Source organism: Manihot esculenta, chromosome 16, assembly GCF_001659605.2.
Source record: "Manihot esculenta cultivar AM560-2 chromosome 16, M.esculenta_v8, whole genome shotgun sequence".
NCBI lineage: Eukaryota > Viridiplantae > Streptophyta > Magnoliopsida > Malpighiales > Euphorbiaceae > Manihot > Manihot esculenta.
Window position 1 is genome coordinate 17,550,134 of NC_035176.2, and position 10,103 is coordinate 17,560,236.

The following is a 10,103-nucleotide window of genomic DNA, read 5'->3' on the forward strand; positions in this document are numbered from 1 at the left end:
CTTGACCTTGCTCCCTCTGGATGAGCTAGGGTTAGGAGGTTGAGTAACTGGGGCTGCTGGTTCTGTAGGTGGTGGAGGTGGGGTAACATTTTCCGAGCTAGGGTCGTTCTTCCTCTCGATCTTCAAGAGGTAAGCTTCGATCTATGCTTCTTTTATGTTTTACGAAAGTTTTATGCAAGTTGATGGGGTAGAATGCATGTTTAGGCTTGTTGTTAGGTTTATGGGTTTATGTATGATTTTGTGCATGCACAGGTTTTGCTTGGATAAGAGAAAAGAAAAATTTTTACAGATCATGTATATGTTGTTATGTATGGGATTCCACAGGTTTACAGGAGGTATGTAGGCTTGCTACGGGTCCCGGCGGCCTTAAGCCGATCTGGATCCTAGCGCCGGTAACGGGTCGGATTTCCGGGTCGTTACAGCAATGGATAGAGAGAAGAAAAGGAGGGTGTACAATCTTGGACGCGGCATCAGTTTATTTCCTAAATCAATCTTTTGGTATTGCGTCCTTTACATTAACTCATGAAATGAGAATCTTCAAAATGAAATGAATGATCTCAGGTGTAAGTTGGAGGAGCGTGAGCATAAGTATTATTTATGAATCAAAGTATTTTTAGAAGTACTCCCTCTATTCTATAATTTTTTGTCACTTTACTTTTCCACACATATTAAGAAATATAATTTTTTTTAAACCAATTGATTCAAATATTTGAATTTTGATTTAATCTAAATATTTTAATTTAATCAAAATTTTGATAGTCTAAAATTAGAAACATTTTAATCAAGATTTAGAAACATTTTAATCTAAATATTTGAATTTTGATTTAATTGATCCAACATTTGCATTTTGGTGCAATTTTAGCTAAATTGTAAATTTTTAAATTTTGATAGTCTATATGGCAATTTGACAGTTTAGCTGGTATATCACGTGTATTATTATTATTTTTTATATAAATTAATTACCAAATGACTGAAAAAATCCAATATTTATATTATTTTATATTTTAATCCAAATATTTGAAATTTTATATTAATTGGTTCAACATTTGCATTTAGGTGTAATTTTACTGAATTATTAAAAATTAAAATATAATACCTCCTATAGAATGCCAAATGTAATATTTATTATTTTTTAAATATAAACTAATTCCATATATGAAAATAATATTAACTCATACTTAACTATAATTAAATGATATAATTAATGTAATACCCGACTAGACTCCGGTATCGAAATCCCTACCGTCCGGTGGGATCTCGAACGTCGGAAATCTCTAGAAGGGTAAGAACACGTTTTATAAAATGTTTTCATGTATTTTAATGTTTTAAGTATAAAAGAAAATGAGTTTTTACATAAAAATAGCATTGGAGGAAAACTCAGGTTCGGCCACCGAAAAGCAAGTTTGGCCGCCGAACATGCATGCGTTTTGGAGGCACGTTAGGCCCCCGAAAGCATGAGTGAGGGAAGTCCAGGTTCGGCCGCCGAACCTCATGTTCGGCCGCCGAACATGGCATGCATGCGGAGGCACATTCGGCCCCCGAACGTGGTCTGGCCAGCCACTATAAAAGGGTCCCTTAGCCGAAAACGGGCGAGCTTTTCCCCATTTTCGGCCAAGGTGAGCTTTCCGCCGCCCCTCACCCATTTTTGATGTTCTTCCTCTAAATCTTTCAAGATTTTCACTTGTTTTCCCTTGGTTTTGAAGATTTAAGCTGTTGAAACAAGTTTTGGAGCTTTGGGAACTCAGGAGCTCATTTTCGTGGATCTCCAAGTTTAGGTCGTCTCCCTCTCGATCTTCAAGAGGTAAGAGCCGATCTTAAGCTCCTTATGCGTTTTAAATAAGTTTTATGCAAGATCTATGGGTAGAAATGCATGTTAGGGTATATGTTGAGTTTATGGGTTTTGATGCTTTGATGAACAATGTATGTTGATTTTTGTGTGTTTGAAGTGTTGTAGTTGGGGTATATGATAGCTTGAGACCCCTAGGTGTAATGTATGTGAGGTATGCATGTTTTAGAACTAGTTTTTACATGATTTGAGCTTGGGAGGCAAAATGTGCATAGAGGAGCTGAGTTTCTGCCCTTCGGGAGAAGCTCAGGTTCGGCCGCCGAAGTGACTTTCGGTCGCCGAACCCTCTTTTGTGGAGGCAGCATTCGGCTGCCGAAGTTGCCCCCGAAAAGAGACTTTCGTCTCTGTCTGGGACTTTCGGCCGCCGAAGGTGCCGCCGAAAGTGCCTGACTTTCGGATCTGTTCAGGACTTTCGGCCGCCGAAGGTGCCGCCGAAAGTGCCCTGTTCAGCCATTTCATGCATATTTCTATGTGATGTTTTCATGATGTTCTAGGGGGTTTTTGGGGAGTATTTTAGAGTCATGTTTATGTATGTTCGGTCCCTCATTTGAGTCCACCTGTGTAGGTTCGGACCCGAGAAATCAGGGACCCCAGCAGTGAGATAGCTGCTTCAGAGTCTGTAGAGCTTCAGCCAGAGGTGAGTGGAATGAACCTTAAGTTTTTAAATAAATGAAATATAACTATTTGGAGCATGTTCATGCATCATATATGCCATGTGATATTCTAGGTTGTTTGCATTAGTGTTCACGAATATGTTGCATTGCATAATATGATGTGGATGCGGATTGGCTATTGGATGATCCTCTAGTCCTCCTATGGTATGATATGATGAGGATACGGTATGGATTGCCAGTGAGGCCCATTCTACGCCCCTGGACTATGTTAAGAGAAAGACCAGTGAGGCCCATTCTACGCCCCTGGCATATTGGAATGTTATGTTATGTTATGTATGTAAGAGAAAGACCAGTGAGGCCCATTCTACGCCCCTGGCACGATTGGACTATGTTGAGGACTATAGGTGACAATACCATCCTTATGTGATATGTTTGTGATGTGTTGCATTTCATGGAAGCATGAAATATTTAATATATGTTTTCCCTATTCTACTCACTGGGCTTTATAGCTCACCCCTCTCCCCTAACCCCAGATGTGCAGGTACAGGGTAGACCAGGATGTTAGCCAGAGCATGAAGCGATGTTATGTAATAGTTAGATTGTGGACATGACGATTGTTTTATGATGTAATGTAAAAGAGTTTTAAGTTATGATTATGTAATTTGAATATTGAGGATAGAGTTGTGCTTGACCAATACAGATTGTTAATCCCACTTGCATGTACATGGTCTTTATGATATGAGATATGAGGTTATGTTTCTACCAAGCTTATGTATGATGAGTTACCCCATTGGAGCATTTGATGAGGGCTCCAGTGGAGGTTTATGATATGTTTATGTTTATGTACAGGTTGAGCTTGGTTGTTATATGAGAATGTTTACAGGTTTATGAGTTTTGTTGATCATGTATGGGATTTACAGGTTTACAGGATATATGTCAGGCTTGCTACGGGTCCCGGCGGCCTTACGCCGATCTGGATCCTAGCGCCGGTAGCGGTCCGGATTTCCGGGCTGTTACAATTAATTTTAAAGAAAATAGTAATTTAATTGTTAAATATGCAGTCAGTAGTTTGATAGATTTTATTTTGCATCAATAATTATAAAAAATTTATAATAGTATATTATTTTTAATTATTTTATATAAGCTACTATTTTGGATTAAATAATATGTCTATTATAAATTATTCATAATTATTACTATAAAATAAAATTTATCACGGCATATTTAACAATTAGATTGTTTATCTTTAATTTTAATTCTGAAAATTGACTAAAATTATACCCAAACATAAATATTAGACTAATTTATCTAAAATTTAAAAGTTTAAATAAAAATACAAAATGATATAAACATTAGATCTTTTATAGTCAATTGACCAATTAAATAATAATAATAATAATAATAATAATAATAATAATAATAATAATAATAATAATATATGTAGCATGTCAGCTAGACTATAAAATTACTACATAAATGATCAAATTTAAGAATTTACTGATAGGCTAAAATTACACTAAAATGTAAAAGTTGAACCAATTAAACTAAAATTAAAATATTTGAATTAAAATGTAAATTCGTGAAAATGCTGGGGCATGTTTTAGTCCATTAACTTTTTTTTTATTAACTTTTCATTAAATTTTATTAAATACTAAGATATGCCAGAGAGAATTTTTAAAAATAAGATAAAAGTAAATAGAGTTATAATAATTAATTTATATGTTATTATAGTTTTGAGATAAAAATAAATAAATAAAAATTATGAGATGAAATAAGTATTAAACACTTATATGGAATATTTTCTATTGAATTTGTATTGAATTATTTTAATTTTATTAATATAAATATTTTAAACATGTTGATTAGAATATCGTGGCATTTATAGATTTAATCTGGTAGTAAGTGTATCTGAGTAAATCTGATAAATTTCAGGTTTTACTTCTCTAATCTTCAATTTCTATTTCAAAAGAAGAATATCATGATTGATTTATTATATTTTTTGGTTGATTTGTTTTAGAGTATTAGGGATAATAGAATGAATTAAAAAATATCAATAAATTGTAATGATAATTGATGTGATAAATTTAAGACATATTTGCGGTGAATTAAATAAAAAATTTACAATTAGCATAAAAAATTATAATGTTGTCATTAGGAGTGAGTTATGATAGATATAGCTAAAAGTAGTAATGAGAAGTTTCTAGTTGCTAATTGGTTGATGAACTTAGGAAAAGTTTATAAAATTTATAAAAAAAGAATATATTGATGAGGTCAACAGTAATAAATTTTTTAACCGTTAATAATTCAGTTGCAAAGCTTTTAGTAATGGAAATTTAACTTTTACCAATGAATTATCATTATAAATTTAAGAAATAAATATTTTAAGTAAAGTTAGAAAGATTTTAAAATTTAAAATTCTTCTATAATTTTTCTGAAAATTATAAATTCATCATAGCTTTTTTCACTCTCTTGATTTTCAACCATTTTACGCGAGAATAAATTTATTATCATTTTTAATTTTTTTTTTATTTAGAGTAAAAGGATAACCAAGGGAATCTTTACACCCTTTTTTTTAATAAAAAATAGAGTAATTTATATTTGAATTAAACTTTTATATTATTAACTTTTTTTATTTTTTATTTTATCTTTTTTGTAAAAAAAATAGAAAAGAATGTATACCCTCTTTTTCTAAGCTTTTTTTTTTCAAAATAATTAAAAGTTATTATTTTAATTCAAAAATTATGAAAAAGTAAATTTTATATAATTGAAATATTTTCTCAAAATAATTTTAAAAATTAGAATTACCATTTAACTTGAGGAACAATAAAAAAATGAATTGAGTGTAAAGAATATTTCCTTTTGTTATTGTTTCTTTACTTTTATTTGAATAATGACAATAATAATAATAATAATAGTTATTTTCTTGTAAAATTTTGAAAATAAAAAGAATTGAAAATGGATAAATAGAGACATATCAAAACCTGAATTTTTTAATTAATTGTATCCTATAATTAATGGTTGTTAAGTTTAAAATAATTTTTATAAAAAATAAAAATAAATTCATTATTTTTTAAAAAATTTCAGTTTTAGCGATAACATTTGAATATGTTGCTATAATAGAATACAACAACAAATATTCCTTGTTATATATAAAATAATAAATTACTTTTTATTATATATGAATCGGATATTTGTTGTTATTATCATATAGGAATAGAAAGTGTATTATGATAACAAAACTTAATAATAAAAGATTATTAATAGAATCAAAATTTTAAACAATTAATAATAGTAATTTCAATTTTTAATTAAATATTTTATTATTTAAAATTTTTATAAATTAATAGCTCATACAGTTATCTTGTAAATTTTATCTAAACAATAAGATTATCTACATTTTCAAAAAGATTTTAATAATTTTAACTACTAGCACGAATATACATTTTGAACTAATTATAAAATATCACAAGAAATTTAAAAATTATTAAAAACTGAGTGATATTATATAGTTTTATATTAATAATATACTATTTTTTTTTCTCAAATTTTTAGTAATACAAATAATTTTTAATATAATATTATATATAAAAATTTATAAATTTGTATAATGAGTAAAAATAATATGTATTGTATTCAAAAAAATAAGAAATAATAAATGTAAGATTTAAACGTTGAAAAATATAAAAAATATTTTCTTAAAAAGTGTTTTCTCCAAAACAAATGGAGTCTTAATTTTAATTTTAATTTATCACTTATTTTTTATTATCTAATTTTAATTTAAAAATTAAATTTATTAGTAAATTTATGCAAGAATTTCATAACTTATTCTTTTCAAAAGTGAATTCATTAAAAAATATTTTTTTGTTAAATAAATTTTTTAAATATCTCATATACTCAAAAATATGAAAAATAATTTTTTTGTGACAAACGAAGTTTAAATATAAAATTTAAAATAGCCCAAATATAAATCAATAATAAAATTAAGGATCCAAACCGTATTATCTTAATTCAAAACTGAAATGTTTGACTTGATTATCAATTCAAATTTTTTGCTTTAAAATAAATAAAAATAGTTTTGCTGTGAAAATTAATCAAAATTACTTGCAGTTAGATTTTTTCTTTTTCAGTTTTTGAACCCAAACATGATTTGACTTAAATCAATTAAAAAAAACTCATAAATCTTTAATGAAGAAAAAACTTATTGGAACCCAGCTGATCTTATATTTTTCTCATGGAATTTAAAATAAAGGTAAATGTATTCCTTTAAAAAAGTATTCATGTATTTATTTTTTAAATGGAGATTGAAAATTGGAGGAATAAAACTGAAATCTCTCAAATTTTTTTAGATATATTTACTATCAGATTAAATTTGTAAATGCAAAATATTCATATATTATTAAAATTTTAAATTTTTTTATTAAGAGAGAACGTTTGTTGATTTATTTTAATTTTAATATTTATTCTATTTAGCCATGATAATTTTATCTACTCATATATTTTTAGCTCATGTAATTTTATTTATTTATAGAATTTAGTTTTTCTAATTAAAGCTAAAAATAAGTTTCAGTAAAACATAAATAATTTTGATTTTACCAAAAGAGAAATACATTTTAATTAAGTTTTTAAATATGGAAATCAAATAATTAATTTTGATAAACTACAGGGGCTTCATAGTAATTACTTATATAATAAAGAAACTACTTATTATAATAGTTTTTTTTTTTAATAACAAAACCATAGAGTAAATGTTGTAGCAAGTATGAAAGAGATGTGATATTTATTTAAGAAAAAAAAAAAGAAAAGAAAAAAAAAAGATATAGTGGGGTTAAGGAAGGATTGATTACAAATTACATGATATTGCCTGGAGATTGACAAGAACAAGAAGATCTATAGTGATGATGTAATGAAATTGACCCTTGAGATAATATCTCTTAATTACTAATAAAACCCAACTGAATTCACAAAGTGTGTCAAAAACATAATAATTAGCTAAAGAACCAATTTAGTTTATTTTATTTTATTTCCAAAGTTGATTGGTGGAATTGCTTTTCTTACTTAGATTTTTCATGTTTGTGTGATCTCATGGAGGGAATAAATTTTATTGGAAGAAAACATCATTTGAGACGTAAGTGCCTTGATTCTTAAGCCAAGTTCCGACATTAACCACTAATTAAAAGTGATTAATTAATTCGAGATTTTATTTTTTTGTTTATTCCTTTTACCGACACCATCTTACAATGATACGATAAGATTTGTTGGCTGCCTTGTAAGACCAAACTTTCAACTCATTAGAGCACTTCTTTTTCCGCCTATAAGACTTGATTTTGCACCAAAAGTTTAATAATATTAGACTTAAAATATTTATTATTTTGTTTATAAATAAATTTTCCTAAAAAAAAAAATCAAAACATAGTTTATTTTTTATTAGCTTATTTAATGATTAATATCTTGCTTGTAGATAAGTCAAATAATTTGAACTAACCTTTATTTGAAATAAAATATTTTCTTTAACGTATTAAAACATAATTTATACTTTTGATAGGATGAAATAAAATTTATGATTTTTATTAAATAAAAAGTAATTTCTATTTGACTTGCATCATACAAGTAGATAATAATAAAAGGATTGCATAGTAGAGAATGAAGCCATTAGAAATAGTAGGAATGGAATGATCTCATAATGGGTGATTGGTCAAGCTATTTGCTTTGAAAATCGGTCATTGTCTCGTATCAATGGAGGCTTCTAGGCGGCCAAAGGATTCTGTGATTTTTGGATCGTGACGTGCACGTGCAAAGGATAAGATGGGTATATCTTTAATCATTATGTGAACCTTTTTAAACTAACAATTTAAATACTAAATGTTAGTATGGACTGGTTTAATATTGTGATAAAGTTTATTTGAGTAAATATGAAATGTTTTTTTTTTTTAATCAATAAATATGAAATGTTTTAAATTTTACACTTTCAATTTTCCGTTTTTAATTTCTATTTTTTTTTAAAAAAAAAAAATTTGACTTTGGTGAATTTTTGTATTGCTTAGTGGACATTACTTTTTCTAATGAGAGGCCTTCTCTTCCATTATCTTTAACTTGTGTTGAAGCAAAGCATATTTGATTTTTTTTTTTCTTTCATTTTCAGTTGGACAACAAATATATATACATGTATTTTCTCAATGCCTTGATGTTTCATTTTACTCTTATATTTATTAAGAATTTTCTGTTTAGCCCAATTTTTTTTTTTTTTATTTCTATCCAAATTAATCTACCAGTTTTAATTTAAACTCAATTTTATCTTAAAAATAAAGAGAATTAAGAAATTTGGCCTAAAACAAATAAGAGATTAAAGTTTTCTTAATTTGCGATACGATTTTTAAGTTTGGTGAAATAGACATATATGAAGTTCCATTAAATTAAAGACGAAAGGCGTTTTTAAAGTTAAATTAAATTTAGTTTGAAATTTATAGAGCAATTCAGCCAAATAGCAAAATGAGCTAATTTAAACATGAGTGAAATTAAATTATTTTTTTGGAATAATGAGTTATTGACTCATGGGAAACAGAAAAGAAGGAAATGAGTGGGGTGGTATTGTATTTGTACATAAAAGAAAATTGGCACCTCATTTACAGAACAAGAGGGCCCTCAGGAAGCTTTATTGCCATGCATTGGTTGATACAAAGCAGGAAAAGAGAGGAGCACATACCCAACATTTGAAATAAATGTCTTCAAACACAATCCTCAAAAGCCATTTTATTTAAAGTGAACGTCTGGAGTGCTCTTCTTTCATCACATCCCACTCTCTGTCTCCTCCATCAGGATTCCCATAACCCGTGTTTTTCCTTTTTATATTTATTTTGTTTCAGCTTAAATTTTAAATTCAACATCTTTCTGCCTTAGGAGTAATTATGATATAAAAAATTCCAATATAACTAAACTAAAATTCTTTAGGCATACTTCCCATTATTCCCTCTGAATTATTAAACACCAATTCATACCGCTGCAGTAACCTCTATCTTTGCTTGTATACCTTCCCCCCTTTCTATATTGCTGTATAAATATTTCATTTTATTTTATTTGTGTTTCATATATCAAACTTTTTATTTTTTATTAAAATAGTAGTAGTAATAATGAGTTTGAGGACAACATAGCTGAGCTTGGTAACTAATTTTGAGCAAGAATCCTCGATTCAGTTCCTAGAGAAAGATTAAATTATTATGATTTTCGTTCAATTTGAAGCTAATTTTTGGTTTTATTGTTCTAGTTTATTCCCAATCCAATATGGTTAAAAAAATATATGGTTATATGATTCAATTTATTCCTTTTTAAAATTTAATACAATATTCATATTTTAACATATTTAGAACTTACAAAAGGAATGGAATATAATATCTTACGACATAAAAATAAATAAAAAAATTACTTTTTCATCCTTGAGATATAATATAATTAATAAATTTGTCCCTCTATTTTTAAAACTCAACACTCTAGTCTTTAAAGTTTAATTCCGTCAAAATTAGAGATCCTTCAGTCCAATAATTCTGTTAAGTCAATGATTTTAGATTGTTCAAAAGAAATAGATTAAAATATAGTTCCAAAAATGCCTTTATTAATGAAAAAAATTATTACCACCCTTCAAATTTCCAAAT